Here is a 19695-nt window from a genome sequence, read left to right on the forward strand (position 1 = left end):
ACAATGAGAGCACCAAGAGGGAGTTCTGGGAAGGCATGGAGGACTTGGTTAGGAGTGTACCTATTGGTGAGAAGCTCTTCATAGGAGGAGACCTCAATGGCCACGTGGGTACATCTAACACGGATTTTGAAAGGGTACATGGGGGCTTTGGCTATGGCATCAGGAACCAAGAAGGAGAAGATGTCCTGAGCTTCGCTCTAGCCTACGACATGGTTGTATCTAACACCCTCTTTAGGAAGAGAGAATATCATCAAGTGACGTTCAGTAGTGGTCTACACTCTAGCCAGATTGATTTTGTCCTCTCTAGAAGAGAAGAGAGACGTGCTTGCGTTGATTGTAAAGCGATACCTGGAGAGAGTGTTGTCACTCAACATAAGCTTGTGGTTGCTGACTTCCGCTTTAGGATTCGTGTCCAACGGGATAAGCGCGCCAAAGTCGCGAACGAAGTGGTGGAAGCTCAAGGGGGAGGCATCCCAGGCTTTCAGGGAGAGGGTCATTAAGGAGGGCCCTTGGGATGAAGGAGGCGATGCAAACTTGATGTGGATGAGTATGGCGACCTTCTTGCGGAAGGTCGCTGTAGAGGAGTTTGGGGTGACCAAGGGAAGTAGAAGGGAAGCTAAGGACACCTGGTGGTGGAACGATGAGGTCCAGAAGGTTATTAGGGAGAAGAAGGACTGTTTCAGATGCCTATATCTGGACGGGAGTGCAGCTAACATGGAGAAGTATAAGGTGGCGAAGAAGGCTGCAAAGCGGGCGGTGAGTGAAGCGAGAGGTCGGGCGTATGAGGACCTCTACCAACGTTTAAACACTAAGGAAGGTGAAAGGGACATCTATAAGATGGCCAACATTAGGGAGAGGAAGACGAGGGATGTCGGCGAAGTCAAATGCATCAAGGACGGAGATGATCAGCTTCTTGTGAAGGATGAGGCGATCAAGCGTAGATGGCGGGAGTACTTTGACAACCTTTACAATGGAGAGGTTGACAGCTCTACCATTGAGCTAGACGACTCCTTTGATGATACCAGCATGTGCTTTGTGCGACGTATCCAGGAGTGTGAGGTTAAGGAGGCGTTAAAAAGGATGAAAGTAGGCAAGGCGATGGGTCCTGATGGTATCCCCATCGAGGTGTGGAGAGGCCTTGGAGACATAGCGATAGTATGGCTAACTAAGCTTTTCAACCTCATTTTTCGGTCAAACAAGATGCCCGAAGAATGGAGGCGGAGTATTTTAGTACCAATCTTTAAGAACAAGGGGGATGTTCAAAGTTGTACTAATTACCGCGGAATGAAGCTGATGAGCCATACTATGAAGCTATGGGAGAGAGTCATTGAACACCGCTTAAGAAGGTTGACAAGTGTGACCAAAAACCAATTTGGTTTCATGCGTGGGAGGTCTACCATGGAAGCCATCTTCTTGGTACGACAGCTGATGGAGAGGTACAAGGACCAAAAGAAGGACCTTCATATGGTGTTCATTGATTTGGAGAAGGCCTATGATAAGATACCTCGGAATGTCATGTGATGGGCCTTGGAGAAACACAAAGTCCCAATAAAGTACATTACCCTCATCAAGGATATGTATGATAATGTTGTGACAAGTGTTCGAACAAGTGATGGCGACACCGATGACTTTCCAATTAGAATAGGGCTACACCAAGGGTCAGCTTTGAGCCCTTATCTTTTTGATTTGGTGATGGATGAGGTCACAAGGGATATACAAGGAGATATCCCATGGTGTATGCTCTTTGCGGATGATGTGGTGCTAGTCGATGATAGCCGAACGGGGGTTAATAGAAAGTTAGAGTTATGGAGGCGGACTCTAGAATCGAAAGGTTTTAGGCTTAGTAGAACTAAAACTGAATACATGAGGTGCAGTTTTAGTGCTACTAGGCACGAGGATGGAGAGGTTAGCCTTGGTGGGCAGGTGGTACCGGAGAGAGACACGTTTCGATATTTGGGGTCCATGTTGCAGAAGGATGGCGATATCGATGAAGACGTGGGCCACCGAATCAAGGCTGGGTGGATGAAGTGGCGCCAAGCTTCTGGCGTACTCTGTGACAAGAGAGTGCCACAAAAGCTAAAAGGCAGGTTTTATAGGACAGCTATCCAACCTGCGATGTTGTATGGCGCGGAGTATTGGCCAACCAAGAGACGACATATCCAATAGTTAGGTGTAGCAGAGATGCGCATGTTGAGATGGATATGTGGCCACACAAGGAAGGATCGAGTACGGAATGACGATATACGAGAGAGACTTGGGGTAGCACCAATTGAAGAGAAGCTAGTCCAGCATCGTCTCAGATGGTTTGGACATATTCAACGGAGGCCACCGGAAGCGCCGGTGCATAGCGGACGGATAAAGCATGCTGAGAATGTTAAGAGGGGTCGTGGTAGACCAAACTTGACATGGGAGGAGTCCGTTAAGAGAGACCTAAAGGTTTGGAATATCGACAAAGACTTAGCCATGGACAGGGGTGCGTGGAAGTTAGCTATCCACGTTCCAGAGCCATGACTTGGCTTTGAGATCTTATGGGTTTCAACTCTAGACTACCCCAACTTGTTTGGGACTGAAAGGCTTGGTTGTTGTTGTTGTTGTTGTTGATAGAATAAGGGAAAATGGCATTTTCCTATTTAATGCCAATATAGCATTTTGGGCACTTTCTAAAGGAACTACCATTTTGGTAGCCAGGAAAACCCCCAAATAATTTGTGGAGCTTCTCCTATCCATATCTTCATCATTTCCATCAAAATCCTAAGTTCCCAGTTCAAATTTTGAGCACAACATCAAATTGCAAATTCTGTCCAGTTGGGAAATTTGCAAAGGGAGTGCTTTATTCCTTGATCTCCTTGAGCTGAAATTTTTCATAATGGTTTACATTGTTAAACCACTAGTGAATACCAAAAATCAGCTCAATCCCTCTCACATCGTTTTCCAGCAATTTTCCTAAGTTTCAGCCCATTTGGAAGCTCTCTGAAGGAAGTATCCTCTAGGAATTAACAATTGATCTGAAACTTCTGCAGTATCTTCATTTGATCAAATCATCAACTTTCTCCAAGTTTGAGCCAAATTCATTTAGCCATTTGAGCCCAGCTTCAAATTCTAGTTTCTGGACCATTTTGTGGTTTGTGAAGGAAGTGTATGCAAACAGGGTCCAGAAGACTTAAAATTTTGCAAGCTTATAGTTCTTCCCATCCTATTTCATTTTGAAAAAGATCCAACTCCAATTATCCACTCATTTCCCCAGAAACAACCACAAACACCTTCATATCAGGATCTGTTTTGGCAAGTTCCTTCTTCCCAGTGCCTCCCAGCTCATTCCAGCTTCCATTCTTATCTCCTCGAGCAGCGAGGGTGCTGTTGGACATGGTTGGACACGCATGAGGTGTCAAATCAGGTTGTGCACGTGGTGATCACCGGCAGAGCGCGCCTTATGCAAGCTCTGTGCATTTGGGCCCGGCCCCGTCCACTCCCTCTGCCTCTCGCGTCCCCTCCATGTCTAGTAGCTAGCCCATGATCGTGCGGTCCTCCCCCCCCCCCCTCTGCTCCTCGCCATGGACACCTCTGCCGGCCACTGGAGCAATGCCGATCCTTCAGGATCTTCAGACGCCAGCGAGAGATGCCCAGAAGCTTCCCCTGGGGCTATTTAAGGAGCAATCCAAGCTCCCCTCCTCGTTAGCAAGCCTAGAGCTCCCCAAGCCCCTACCACTCGAGCTCGAGGAGCTCTCTGGCCGCCATTGTCGCATTCGGCTCCGGCTCAAGTTAGAGCACCTCGGCCCCTTCCTCCCTGCCTAGCCCCTGCCTGAGACCCCTCTGGATCTTGCGTGATCATCGACCCCGCTAGGAAAGGCCCTGCCGGCGCCGCCCACTTCAACTCCTCGCCCGCTGCGCACCGGCCCGTGGCGGTGGCGCTGTGGTCCATCTCCGGTGACCCCGCCGCCACCCTCGAGTGCGGCGAGGTGCGGTGGTTCTCCTGCGCCCATCGGCCGGCCTCCCGGAGTAGCGTAGCGGCAGCGAGGACCGGCGCCAGATCTTCCCCGTGGCCCTGTCGAGAGGTTGGAGAAGAAGCAGGAGAGAGAGAGAGGAGCTGGGGCGGGGCCCGCATGTAACACACACACAAACAGAGAGAGAGAGGAGTGGATAAAGTGGGGCCCGTGCGTCGCCTGAGGAGAGAGAGAGGGGACCCAAAAGGTGGGCCCCGACCCCACCTGTCGGTGAGAGAAGACCTGGTCCAGCTGTTAAGTGGAAGCGTATTCTCGTAAATACGTTTTCATTTAAGCAGAAGCGCATTTCCAGCAATACTTTTTCTATTTTTTAGCCCGGGGACCTGTTGGAGAAGATATTTTTGCAGATTGGTCTGTGATCTTCTTTCGTCCGTATCTTTTTTATTGTGACTCCTATCAAGGTGAAACCAACACTCACGTCCTCGTATCATCGAGCCCGTCATGTTGGTAGCATTTTCACAAGGTGGTTACACTGTGAAAATGACTCTTCTGTCCTTGTTTCCAATCAGCGCCCTTCAAGAGAGAGCGGTATCTGGCGATCCTTTCTGCGCACTCTACGCACCTCTTCCGGGAGTATTCTTCGACCCCGGGCAAGCCGACCACCTGACATATGCCCTAAAGCTTGCTCTGTGTTGTTCCTGCATGTTCAATTAATATGCTTACGATTGTATGTATAGTAATGTGTGGTACGTAAATCTGACGAACCCTTGCTCGCATTTTCTTCAATGACGGCACCATGCCCGAGTCTGAGGTGCTTTTGGTCGTCCGGGGTGGATGTCGACTTTATAACTCTCTCGTCGACAGCTAGCTCGTGTTCTGAGCTGCTTTTCGGCCGTCGCGGGCAGTTGTTGAATTTCTTTCCGTGGTAGTGAACCTATGCTCTGAGCTGTTCTTCGGCCGTCTTAGGGAACTGCTACATTATTTTTATCAACACCGCCTCATGCTTTGTGCTGCTTTCCAGCCGTCTTGGGCCGGGGTTGATTTATTCCGGTAACGTCCCAGATCTGTGTTGTAAAGACCGTTCTAGTGGCTACCGATTTATTTGCCGGTCTTATGCGAGGGTTCCGAGGGTCTAATTTATAGTTAGAGCTGGTAAAGTAATAACCTGTCATTTACATACTATCTTATTAATGACTCATAATATAGAGATAGGTTAAGGTGTTTCTACCGTTGTTATTTCATGCAGAATCATCATTATGTTAAGTCATTGCTGACAACAACCATGCTTGATAAATATGTTGTTTAAACCAAACCTAATGGGTTGATCTCGAGTCACCTGTCCGGGCTTATCCGTGCAACCACATTTGCCGATATGGGACGGCCGTGACTTGGGCTGATCGCGTGACCTTTCACCGGTACTCCCAAAGAGGGAGGATTATGCATGCGTGCTACCCTGATCAAGTGGGCGGTGATAATCCTGTGAGCCCAGTTGAGTTGAGTTGGGCCCGTCCCTAGGTGGGACAGTTCAGTTTGGCCACGACGGTGGCAGGTGTCATGAGGACACAGGGCCACCCAGAGCAAGACTCCGGGGAGAGTGGTTGCCGGGAGTATGATGAAAGAGTCAAGGGTCAGGAAAGTCTCGTTGGAGTAATGCTGGTCCACCCGAATGGGATCACGTGGTCAGTGCTCTATAGTGTGGGTAAAGTGTGCAACATGTGGAGAGTGTCAAATCTATTCGAATAGCCAAGTCCATGGTATTGGACAACCCGACCAGACCTCAGTAGGTGATCAACCGTAAGAGAGATGATAATGATGGAAGAAATCGTCTTGTGCAAACATCGGAAGATGTCCGGTATATGACATGTTAGCCATGAGATGGCTATGTGTCACGCCCAAGATGCGACCCTATCCTCAATTTGGCACGAAGGCCTCGTCAGGGATAGAAGCGCATCTCGTCGTGTCGCAAGAATGGATATCGTTACAAGTACATGTACTGAAAAGAAGAGATACATAATAGAATTGGCTTACACTCGCCACAAGCTACATCAGAGTCACATCAGTACAGTACATAATCATCAAGAGTAAAAGCAGGGTCCGACTACGGACGAAAACAAACGACAAAAGAAGAACGACGTCCATCCTTGCTATCCCAGGCTGCCGGCCTGGAACCCATCCTCGATCCATAAAGAAGAAGAAGAAGAAGCGACTCCAAATCAACAATCAACGCGCTCACGTCGAGTAACCTTTACATGCACCTGCAACTGGTGTTGTAGTAATCATTGAGCCACAGGGGACTCAGCAATCTCATTTCCAAAGGTATCAAGACTAGCAAAGCTTAATGGGTGAGGTATGGTTAAGTGGTGAGGTTGTAGCAGCGGCTAAGCATATATTTGGTGGCTAAACTTACGAGTACAAGAAATAAGAGAAGGAAGATCTACGCATAATGGACGTGTCTACTGATGATCAAATGAATGATCCTGAACACCTACCTACGTCAGACATAACCCCACCGTGTCCTCGATCGGAGAAGGAACTCATAAAAGAGACAGTCACGGTTACGCACACAGTTGGCAAGTTTTAATTAAGTTAACTTCAAGTTATCTAGAACCAGTGTTAAACAAAGTTTCCACGTTGCCACATAACCGCGGGCACGGCTTTCCGAAAAGATTTGACCCTGCAGGGGTGCTCCAACTAGTCCATAAATTACCACAAGCCGCATAGAAATCCTCGATCACGAAGCTCGCGATCTCGTCGGATTCCCTAGTGTAAAACCTCAACTCTGAGATTACCCAAAGCATCACCGGAATCCCGATGCACAAGATATCTCGTCAAAGGTAAAACTAATCCAGCAAGGCCACCCAGTGTGTCGACGAACCCGATAGGAGCCGCGTATCTCGTTCTTAGGACACACCGTCTATGCAAAGTGGACGGTAGCCAAACCTCGAGTTGCCCCGAGGTGGCACCGCCGACTGCTAGGTGGGTGGACCAACACTCATGCGGAGCACTGGCCCGGGGGGTTAATTAAATTATCCTCGGGGTCCGGAAAGTCCCTATGCAAGTTTATTAGGTTATTAGGAAAATGTAGTACCAATGTTGGGCCTTGCCAGTCCAGCTTTAATCTAAAACGAATTATCAAGGGGGTCCCCATAACAACCCCGATCATGTTAGGAGCGCTCATTTATGGAACATAACACCGGTAGCCGGAACCTATGGGGGCAAAGGTGGAACAAAACACCAGGCTAGAAAGGTCGAGTCTTCCACCTTTTACCAAGTATATAGGTGCTTTAAATTAAATAGCATTTAAATAAGGTGATATAACAAGGAACCCATGTTTTCACATGGAAGCATCTGCACCTGCAACTAGCAACGCTAACAACAGGGTAAGCGAGCAGTAACATAGCCAATCAGTGGTTTGCTAGGTTGAACAGGTTGAAGGTTTTCATGGCATTGTTAAGAGGCTGATATTTAACATGTGGTAGGCAACGAGACATAATCGGTAGAAACGGTAAACTAGCATGGCAATGATAGTAATGATATTTGGGGAAATGATCATCTTGCTTGAGATCCCGCTTGGAAGAAGAATGCCTCCGTGAAGCAGACGAACCGACGTAGTCGAACGGGTCCTCACATCCGACACGCTTGCGGAACTCTATCGAGATGGGGAAAACTGGAACAAGCATCAACACATGATATTCACCACACGATGCACAACACATATGATGCATGGACAGGCTGAATGCAAACAAGTCACGGCAAGACATGATGGCATGAATGCAATATGTGTGCAACGACGGCTACAAGCTCTTCAAATCATACAACCAACAAGAGAAAATGAAACTACACGAGATTCTAAGCAAGTTTCATGTAGGACACGATCAAATCGGAGCTACGGTTCAACAACTACGAGCAAAACAAGAAATCTCTACAAACTGCCAAAATCAGCCACATAGCATTTTCTACGCCCCACAACTACGGCTACACAACTCCGATAAACTCAAGCAAGGCATGACACGAAAGAGGGCAAGAAGCACTACTACAAACAACTAACAACAACTAGCATGGCATCATGGATCACTAGGAAAAGAAGTCACAAAATGGCTTCCCACACACTATTTCAGACTTAGTGAAACTAACACCTCATGAAAGTGCAGTTTTCGATCTGAAGCAATATTGACAGCAGCAAAAACATAAGCTACAGGACTCCAAATGGCATGAAACTTCACAGCATGCTAGAGAAACACAAGGGCTACAACTAACTCCATTGGACTAACCTCAGAAGAGCTACACATCACAAGATACAAGCAAGACAAGACAACAACAAAATATAACAGATTCCAGACTTAGAAATATTTCAGCTCCACCAAATCAGCACCATTTCTAGCAACTTGAGAGCAATCAAAACACACCTAAACATGCATTTCTATTGCAAATAAAAATACCAGGGGCTAGACAAAACATCCAAGATCAACTCTCTAGTTGACAACTCCATCAAACGAAGCACGGAATAAATCCTACGAAATAAACAAAAGGGCATCACGGCAAAATATCGCGTGAACTATCTTGCTCAAAAGATAAAACTAATTACACAGAAAAATCATATGGATTTTTCTACCCCAAAAACATATAAAATATGTGGGGTTGCGCAACAGAATATTGCCACACATAAAATGCGAGATAACCACCTATATACGGGAAACTAAACTAGCGGCAAATCCCTACACGTAAAAATACCAACGTCTACTCTAAAATACATGGAAAAATAGTTCCTAAAACATGGGCATTTCTAATACGGCTTACGGGCAATCCGGACACGCACGAGAAATTAATACGGACTACATCCTATAGGGACAGCACGCATTTCTAGGCAAACAGTGGGTCAAACCACATCAAACATTTATGCAAGTAGCAAAAACGGATACTACGCGAAAAACTACACAAAAACCATATATTACACGTCTCGATCCGATTTACGGTTAAGAATCTACGAGCGTTTTAATATCTAACAAAACCTGGAAATAAATAAATTCGAAATCCTAAAAAAATAACTAACGGGCCTAATCTTTTCTACCGGGCCGAAACTGGGCAGCGCTGGATAACTAAATCACGCATGAGGTGTCGGTCAGGAAAGTGGCCCTCACCTTGGGCCTCGGGCCGGCGGATCTGGAGCTGGAGGGGAAGGCAGGCCGACTTGGGAGCGGTGGAGGCGAAGCGGGCCAACGAGGCCAACTGGGCCTGGGGGCGCGACCCAGCGCGGAGGGGGAGCGCTGATGGTCAACGCAGGGGGCGGTGGAGGCGAGGCGGGCCAACGAGGCCAGCTGGGCCTGGGGGCGCGACCCAGCGCGGAGGGGGAGCGCTGCTGGTGAACGCGGGGGCGAGCAGGACCTGCAGGCTCTCCCGATCCAGCGCGCCGGTGGCGGTTCTCGGCCGGAGGGGTTGCAGGCGCCCTGGCTCGAGGTGGCGGCGCAGTGCCGGCGACGGGGGGGGAGGCAGCAAGGCGGCGGGAGATGGAGGCAGCAGTGCGGGCGACGACGGGAGGCGGCCGCGGTTCTGGTGGCAAGGCGCGGGACGAGGGGCTGCGCTTCCGGCGGCTCGCCGGCGATGGTGGGCGGCGCTCCGGCCAGTGGTGGCTCCTGCGAGGGCAGGGGAGGCAGCGACCGGCGAGGGGCGGCGGCGACCTCCGGCTAGGGGCGCTTGGGGCAGGGAGAGAGGAGCTCGGGCGCATGGAGAGAGAGGCGGCGGCGCGATGGGCTCGACAGGCGGGTTGCGGGCTCGGCGGGCCCGATGGCTGGTGGGAGGAGAGAGAGAGGGCAGTGGTGGCTAGGGTAGGTTTGGCACGGGAAACGAGGTAGGGGAGGGGGCTGTCTAAAAATATATGATGGAGGGGGTATTTATAGAGAAAAGAGGGGCTCAGTTAACCGGAATCGCGTTTCGGATCCAACCGTACGGTCGGATTCGGACGATTCTGCACGCGGGAATGGGTACGTGGCCATGTAGAGGGGATATCCGGAGACGAGAGGGGAAACGGGCAGCGTGGCAACAATTTTTAAATCACCGACAAACGTCCGACGGTAGACCGAAGACGGTGCCGCTACGGACGACCGTTCGGGTACCAGACGAACTCCGGTCGCGACGAAATTTGACAGGCGGCCTAGCTATAACTAATCACGACCGCGTGCCAAGTTTCACCTCGGTCAGAGAAAATTTTACGCACACTTTTAAAACAGGGTTTCGACGGTGCCGCGGGCGCGTGCGAGTGCGGTCGGGCTCAGAACGGACAACGACGAGAACCGGCAACTACTAACGGATGCAAGTTTTGAAAACTGGCGGCAACGGAGATGCCGATGCAATGCAGATGATCCGAATGATGCGATGATGATGCGACAACATAAACAGACACACGACGAAAACGGAAAGGAAAGGGAATCTTCTGGAACGTCGGCATCGGGCTGTCACACTATGAGATGAGTGGTCGATGACCACAAGAGTTGGATTGGATCAGATTCAGACTGGATCATGAGAATAGTCAGAGTACAAATCATTTACCTAATATGCTTTACCATATTGCATTTACTTTAGAAGTTATCTTGCTAGATAACCGTGTGTATACCTTGATAATTAACCTTGCTAGATAGGTATGCTATGTCATGATGATTAATATTGCTCTAATAACAAATGCATGCTTGAATGCCATAGATTGCTTTGCTCAGTGTATATGTTAGTTTTTGTTTGCTTGCGAGTACATTCAAAAGTACTCATCGGCTTTTAACGTGGCCAGGTTCACATAAGGATCCGTCGTACGCGAGGAGACACATTGTTCGCGGGCTAGGAGTGTAACCGAGTGAGATCCCTCTGGATTGGAGCTGCATCAAGACCATGCTGCCTTAGATAGAGCTTTTCCGCTGCCATCACCCTTGTGGATAATCTTGTAAAACTCTTATATTCATTAATAGAAATGCCTATGTTCCTCATACCTGTTGTAAACGTGCATGCCAGGGTGATTTCCTGTGCTGGTATGCGCGACGACCATCTGGCTACAGTGGTAATCAGGCGGAGCGCCACAATCAATATGCTACGTTCATAGTTTGGGTCTAGTCCGTCACATGATTCTCCTAATGTTGTGATCCAGTTATCAAGTGACAACACTTGCACATAGTCAGAAAACCTTGACTATCATTCATCAACTGGCTAGCCAACTAGAGGTTTGCTAGGGACATTTTTTTGTCTATGTATGCTCACATGTATCTATGTTTTCATTCAATATAATTATTGCATGGATAATAAACGATTATCTTTAAACATGAAATATAATAATAATTATTTATCATTGCCTCTAGGGCATATTTCCAACACAAACTTGGTCCGGTTTTAAGGTGAAACGAACAGTGCACGGACGCCGTGCGGACGGGCAAGACACACGCACGTGTCTTCCCCTGGTTCGACCGTCGGTGGCACAAAGCAGCGCGGCCTTCCCGCCCCCACGCCCCATTCCATTTCATTTCCCCCAAAACCTTCCCACGTCTCGCCCGCCACCCTCTCCCGCCATGGACGATCCCCGACCGAATTCCGGCGACCCGACCGTCGTCCCAGCCACCAAGGCGAAGAAGAAGAAGGGGTCCCAGGGTACGAAGAAGCCGTGATCGAAACTCACGCCAAAGGAGATCGCAGAGCTGGACACAGAATCGACCAAGAGGCATAACCGACGGGCGAAGGCGAAGAGGAAGGACGCCGCAGCCGCGTAGGCCATCGAGCTCACTACGATGGAGGTCGCGCGATAGAAGGCCAATGCTCAATAGAAGGAGGACATCGTTAGCAAATCACACGCCCTCCTCATGATGGGGTTGTGTCGTCCAACGAACTTCACGGATGCGCCCGTCGGCCGGCAAGCACCGGCTCGTTGGTCGTCTGGCCTCCAGAGTGCCCCTCCCCGACGTCCTCGACCACGCCATTGTCGCCCAGTTTCCCTCCGCCATGGTGCCAAGCCCAGACCCGTTTGTCGGGGTCACGGAAGTCAGCGTGGTCGCGTCGTCCACGCCGCGCCCCTCGTCCGTCATCGACCTCAACGTCACCCCGGGGTCCTGCAGCGGTTGCCACCCGTCCGTCGAGATGCAAAGGAAGCAAGAACTGCCGTCTACGGCCACCATGCTGTCGCCCCGCGTCCTGTTCGGCGAAATGCCAACACCGACACCAACGGTCGAGGACCCTTTCTACGGCCAGTTCATGGAGAATGTGTTGGAATTATGCCCTAGAGGCAATAATAAATGTATAGTTATTATTATAATTCCTGTATCAAGATAATAGTTTATTATCCATGATATAATTGTATTGAATGAAGACTCATTTACATGTGTGGATACATAGACAAAACACCGTCCCTAGCATGCCTCTAGTTGGCTAGCCAGTTGATCAATGATAGTCAGTGTCTTTTGATTATGAACAAGGTGTTGTTGCTTGATAACTGGATCACGTCATTGGGAGAATCACGTGATGGACTAGACCCAAACTAATAGACGTAGCATGTTGATCGTGTCATTTTGTTGCTACTGTTTTCTGCGTGTCAAGTGTTTATTCCTATGACCATGAGATCATATAACTCACTGACACCGGAGGAATGCTTTGTGTGTATCAAACGTCGCAACGTAACTGGGTGACTATAAAGGTGCTCTACAGGTATCTCCGAAGGTGTTAGTTGAGTTAGTATGGATCAAGACTGGGATTTGTCACTCCGTGTGACGGAGAGGTATCTCGGGGCCCACTCGGTAATACAACATCACACACAAGCCTTGCAAGCAATGTAACTTAGTGTAAGTTGCGGGATCTTGTATTACGGAACGAGTAAAGAGACTTGCCAGTAAACGAGACTGAAATAGGTATGCGGATACTGACGATCGAATCTCGAGCAAGTAACATACCGAAGGACAAAGGGAATGACGTACGGGATTATACGAATCCTTGGCACTGAGGTTCAAACGATAAGATCTTCGTAGAATATGTAGGATCCAATATGGGCATCCAGGTCCCGCTATTGGATATTGACCGAGGAGTCTCTCGGGTCATGTCTACATAGTTCTCGAACCCACAGGGTCTGCACACTTAAGGTTCGACGTTGTTTTATGCGTATTTGAGTTATATGGTTGGTTACCGAATGTTGTTCGGAGTCCCGGATGAGATCACGGACGTCACGAGGGTTTCCGGAATGGTCCGGAAACGAAGATTGATATATAGGATGACCTCATTTGATTATCGGAAGGTTTTCGGAGTTACCGGGAATGTACCGGGAATGACGAATGGGTTCCGGGAGTTCACCGGGGGGGCAACCCACCCCGGGGAAGCCCATAGGCTTTGGGGAGACACACCAGCCCTTAGTGGGCTGGTGGGACAGCCCCAAAGGGGCCTATGCGCCAAGGATAAGAAATCAAAGGAAAAGAAAAAAAAAAGGGGGAGGAGGTGGGAAGGGAGGAGGACTCCCTCCCACCAAACCTAGTCCAACTCGGTTTGGGGGGGGGAGAGTCCTCCCCCTTGGCTCGGCCGACTCCTTGGGGGTCCTTGGACCCCAAGGCAAGGCCCCCCTCCCTCCTCCTATATATATGGAGCAATTAGGGCTGATTTGAGACGACTTTCTCACGGCAGCCCGACCACATACCTCCATTTTTTTCCCTCTAGATCGCATTTCTGCGGAGCTCGGGCGGAGCTCTGCTGAGACAAGGTCATCACCAACCTCCGGAGCGCCGTCACGCTGCCGGAGAACTCTTCTACCTCTCCGTCTCTCTTGCTGGATCAAGAAGGCCGAGATCATCGTCGAGCTGTACGTGTGCTGAACGCGGAGGTGTCGTCCGTTCGGTACTAGATCGTGGGACTGATCGCGGGATTGTTCGCGGGGCGGATCGAGGGACGTGAGGACGTTCCACTACATCAACCGCGTTCTCTAACACTTCTGCTGTACGGTCTACAAGGGTACGTAGATCGCTCATCCCCTCTCGTAGATGGACATCACCATGATAGGTCTTCGTGCGCGTAGGAAATTTTTTGTTTCCCATGCGACGTTTCCCACAGTGGCATCATGAGCTAGGTTCATGCGTAGATGTCTTCTCGAGTAGAACACAAAAGTTTTTGTGGGCGGTGTGCTGCCCTCCTTAGTCTTTTCTTGATTCCGCGGTATTGTTGGATTGAAGCGGCTTGGACCGACATTACTCGTACGCTTACGAGAGACTGGTTTCATCGTTACGAGTAACCCCCTTTGCTCAAAGATGACTGGCAAGTGACGGTTTCTCCAACTTTAGTTGAATCGGATTTGACCGAGCAGGTCCTTGGATGAGGTTAAATAGCAACTCATATATCTCCGTTATGGTGTTTGCGTAAGTAAGATGCGATCCTACTAGATACCCTTGGTCACCACGTAAAACATGCAACAACAAAATTAGAGGACGTCTAACTTGTTTTTGCAGGGTATGATTGTGATGTGATATGGCCAACGTTGTGATGTGAATATATTGGATGTATGAGATGATCATGTTGTAATAGAAATATCGACTTGCACGTCGATGGTACGACAACCGGCATGAGCCATAGGGTTGTCTTTATACTAACGTTTGTGCTTGCAGATGCGTTTACTATTTTGCTAGGATGTAGCTTTAGTAGTAATAGCATAAGTAGCACGACAACCCCGATGGCAACACGTTGATGGATGATCATGGTGTGGCGCCGGTGACAAGAAGATCGTGCCAGTGCTTTGGTGATGGAGATCAAGAAGCACGTGATGATGGCCATATCATGTCACTTATGAATTGCATGTGATGTTAATCCTTTTATGCACCTTATTTTGCTTAGAACGACGGTAGCATTATAAGGTGATCTCTCACTAAAATTTCAAGACGAAATTGTGTTCTCCCCGACTGTGCACCGTTGCTACAGTTCGTCGTTTCGAGACACCACGTGATGATCGGGTGTGATAGACTCAACGTTCACATACAACGGGTGCAAAACAGTTGCGCACGCGGAACACTCGGGTTAAGCTTGACGAGCCTAGCATGTGTAGACATGGCCTCGGAACACATGAGACCGAAAGGTCGATCATGAATCATATAGTTGATATGATTAGCATAGGGATGCTTACCACTGAAACTACTCTCGACTCACGTGATGATCGGACTTGGGATAGTGTAAGTGGATCATGAACCACTCAAATGACTAGAGAGATGTACTTTTTGAGTGGGAGTTTAGCATATAATTTGATTAAAGTTGAACTCTAATTATCTTGAACATAGTCTAAGTCCACTTTGAATATATTTGTGTTGTAGATCATGGCTCACGCAACAGTCATCCTGAATTTTAATACGTTCCTAGAGAAAGCTAAGTTGAAATATGATGGAAGCAACTTTGTAGACTGGGCTCGTAATCTTAAGCTAATCTTACAAGCTGGGAAGAAGGATTATGTCCTTAATGCTGCGCTAGGAGATGAACCACCCGCTACGGCTGATCAGGATGTTAAGAACGCTTGGTTAGCACGTAAGGAGGACTACTCAATAGTTCAATGTGCAATCTTGTATGGCTTAGAACCGGGACTTCAACGTCGCTTTGAGCGTCATGGAGCATTTGAGATGTTCCAGGAGTTGGAGTTTATCTTTCAGAAGAACGCCCGGATCGAGAGGTATGAGACCTCCGATAAATTCTATGCTTGCAAGATGGAGGAAAACTCGTCTGTCAGTGAACATGTGCTCAAAATGTCTGGGTACTCAAACCGTCTAGCTGAACTGGGGATTGAACTCCCGCAAGAAGCTATCACTGACAGAATCCTTCAATCACTGCCGCCAAGCAATAAAGGCATTGTGTTGAACTACAACATGCAAGGGATGAACAAGTCTCCCGGCGAGTTGTTTGCGATGCTGAAAGTCGTAGAATCTGAACTCCGTAAAGAACATCAAGTGTTGATGGTGAGCAAGACCACTAGTTTCAAGAGAAACGGCAAAGGCAAGAAGGGCAATTCGAAGAAGAGCGGCAAGCCTGTTGCCAATCCGCCGAAGAAACCCAAGGCTGGACCTAAGCCTGAAACAGAGTGCTTCTATTGCAAGGGTATGGGTCACTGGAAGCGCAATTGCCCCAAGTATCTGGCAGATAAGAAGGCGGGCAAAGAAAAATCAGGTATATTTGATATACATGTTATTGATGTGTACTTAACCGGCTCTCGTAGTAGTGCCTGGGTATTCGATACCGGTTCTGTTGCTCATATTTGCAACTCGAAGCAGGAACTGCGGAATAGACGAAGGCTCGCGAAAGACGAAGTGACGATGCGCGTAGGAAACGGTTCCAAGGTTGATGCAATCGCCGTCGGCACAGTGTCACTTCAGCTACCATCGGGATTAGTGATGAACTTAAATCATTGTTATTTAGTGCCTGCGTTGAGCATGAACATTATATCTGGATCTTGTTTATTGCGAGACGGTTACTCTTTTAAGTCTGAGAATAATGGTTGTTCTATTTCTATGAGTAACATCTTTTATGGTCATGCATCGAATGTGAGAGGATTGTTCATATTGAATCTTGATAGCGATACGCATGTACATAACATTGAGACCAAAAGAGTTAGAGTAAACAATGATAGCGCCATATTTTTGTGGCACTGCCGTTTAGGTCATATTGGTGTAAAGCGCATGAAGAAACTCCATGCTGATGGACTTTTGGAGTCACTTGACTTTGATTCACTTGACACGTGCGAACCATGCCTCATGGGCAAGATGACTAAAACTCCGTTCTCCGGAACAATGGAGCGTGCAAGTGACTTGTTGGAAATCATACATACCGATGTGTGTGGACCAATGAGCGTAGAGGCACGCGGTGGATATCGTTATTTTCTCACCTTCACTGACTATTTAAGTAGATATGGTTATGTCTACTTGATGAAGCACAAGTCTGAAACATTTGAAAAGTTCAAGCAATTTCAGAGTGAAGTGGAAAATCATCGTAACAAGAAGATCAAGTTCCTACGGTCTGATCGTGGGGGTGAATATCTGAGTTTCGAGTTTGGTGCTCACTTAAGACAATGTGGAATTGTTTCACAGTTAACACCGCCTGGAACACCACAGCGTAATGGTGTGTCCGAACGTCGTAATCGTACTTTGTTAGAGATGGTGCGATCTATGATGTCTCTTACTGATTTGCCGTTATCGTTTTGGGGTTATGCATTAGAAACAGCTGCATTCACTTTAAATAGGGCACCATCAAAATCCGTTGAGACGACACCATATGAATGTGGTATGGCAAAAGGCCAAAGTTGTCGTTTCTTAAAGTTTGGGGATGTGATGCTTATGTCAAAAAGCTTCAGCCTGAAAAGCTGGAACCCAAAGCGGAAAAATGCGTCTTCATAGGTTACCCAAAGGAGACAGTTGGGTACACCTTCTATCTCAAGTCCGAGGGCAAAGTGTTTGTTGCTAAAAACGGAGCTTTTCTCGAGAAGGAGTTTCTCTCGAGAGAATTGAGTGGGAGGAAGATAGAACTTGACGAGGTTGTCAAACCTCTCATCCCTCTGGGTGGTGGCGCAGGGCAAGGGGAAACCTCTGTCGTTGCGACGCCGGTTGAGGAGAAAGTTAATGATGATGATCATGAAACTCCAGTTCAAGTTTCTGTTGAACCACGCAGGTCGACGAGATCACGCGCTGCTCCAGAGTGGTACGGTAATCCCGTCTTATCAATCATGTTGTTAGACAACAATGAACCTGCAAATTATGAAGAAGTAATGGTGGGCCCAGATACCAACAAATGGCTAAAAGCCATGAAATCCGAGATAGGATCCATGTATGAAAACAAAGTATGGACTTTGGAGATACTGCCTGAGGGCCGCAAGGCTATTCAGAACAAATGGATCTTTAAGAAGAAGACGGACGCTGACGGTAATGTGACCATTTATAAAGCTCGACTTGTGGCAAAGGGTTTTTCACAAGTTCCAAGAGTTGACTACGATGAGACTTTCTCACCCGTAGCGATGCTTAAGTCCGTCAGAATCATGTTAGCAATAGCTGCATTTTTCGATTATGAAATCTGACAGATGGATGTCAAAACGGCGTTCCTTAACGGTTTCCTTAAGGAAGAGTTGTATATGATGCAACCCGAAGGTTTTGTCGATCCTAAAAATGCTGACAAGGTGTGCAAGCTCCAGCGATCCATTTATGGACTGGTGCAAGCATCTCGGAGTTGGAACAAACGCTTTGATGAGGTGATCAAAGTATTTGGGTTTATACAAGTGGTTGGAGAATCTTGTATTTACAAGAAAGTGAGTGGGAGCTCTGTGGCGTTTCTAATATTATATGTGGATGACATATTATTGTTGGAACGTAGAGCTTTTGGAGAGCATAAAAGGTTACTTGAATAAAAGTTTCTCTATGAAGGACCTAGGAGAAGCTGCTTACATTCTAGGCATTAAGATCTATAGGGATAGATCAAAACGCCTGATAGGACTTTCACAAAGCACATACCTTGATAAAGTTTTGAAGAGGTTCAAAATGGAACAGTCCAAGAAAGGGTTCTTGCCAGTTTTACAAGGTTCGAGATTGAGTAAGACTCAGTGCCCAGCAACTGATGAAGATAGAGAGCATATGCGCTCCGTCCCCTATGCTTCAGCCATAGGTTCTATCATGTATGCAATGCTGTGCACTAGACCGGATGTTAGCCTGGTCATAAGTATGGCAGGTAGGTTCCAGAGTAATCCAGGAGTGGATCACTAGACAGCGGTCAAGAATATCCTGAAGTACCTGAAAAGGACTAAGGAGATGTTTCTCGTGTATGGAGGTGACGAAGAGCTTGCCGTAAAAGGTTACGTCGATGCAAGCTTTGACACAGATCCGGACGACTCTAAGTCGCAAACCGGATACATATTTATTCTTAATGGGGGTGCAGTAAGCTGGTGCAGTTCCAAGCAAAGCGTCGTAGCAGATTCTACATGTGAAGCAGAGTACATGGCTGCCTCGGAGGCGGCTAAGGAGGGTGTCTGGATGAAGCAGTTCATGACGAATCTTGGAGTGGTGCCAAGTGCACTGGATCCAATAACCTTGTTCTGTGACAACACTGGTGCCATTGCTTTAGCAAAGGAACCACGGTTTCACAAGAAGACCAGACACATCAAACGACGCTTCAACCTCATCCGCGACTACGTCGAGGAAGAGGACGTAAATATATGCAAAGTGCACACGGATCTGAATGTAGCAGACCCGCTGACTAAACCTCTTCCACGACCAAAACATGATCGACACCAGAACTGTATGGGTGTTAGATTTATTACAATGTAATTCACATGGTGATGTGAGGGCTAGATTATTGACTCTAGTGCAAGTGGGAGACTGTTGGAGTTATGCCCTAGAGGCAATAATAAATGTATAGTTATTATTATAATTCCTGTATCAAGATAATAGTTTATTATCCATGCTATAATTGTATTGAATGAAGACTCATTTACATGTGTGGATACATAGACAAAACACCGTCCCTAGCATGCCTCTAGTTGGCTAGCCAGTTGATCAATGATAGTCAGTGTCTTTTGATTATGAACAAGGTGTTGTTGCTTGATAACTGGATCACGTCATTGGGAGAATCACGTGATGGACTAGACCCAAACTAATAGACGTAGCATGTTGATCGTGTCATTTTGTTGCTACTGTTTTCTGCGTGTCAAGTGTTTATTCCTATGACCATGAGATCATATAACTCACTGACACCGGAGGAATGCTTTGTGTGTATCAAACGTCGCAACGTAACTGGGTGACTATAAAGG

This window comes from Hordeum vulgare, chromosome 1H, assembly GCF_904849725.1.
Source record: "Hordeum vulgare subsp. vulgare chromosome 1H, MorexV3_pseudomolecules_assembly, whole genome shotgun sequence".
NCBI lineage: Eukaryota > Viridiplantae > Streptophyta > Magnoliopsida > Poales > Poaceae > Hordeum > Hordeum vulgare.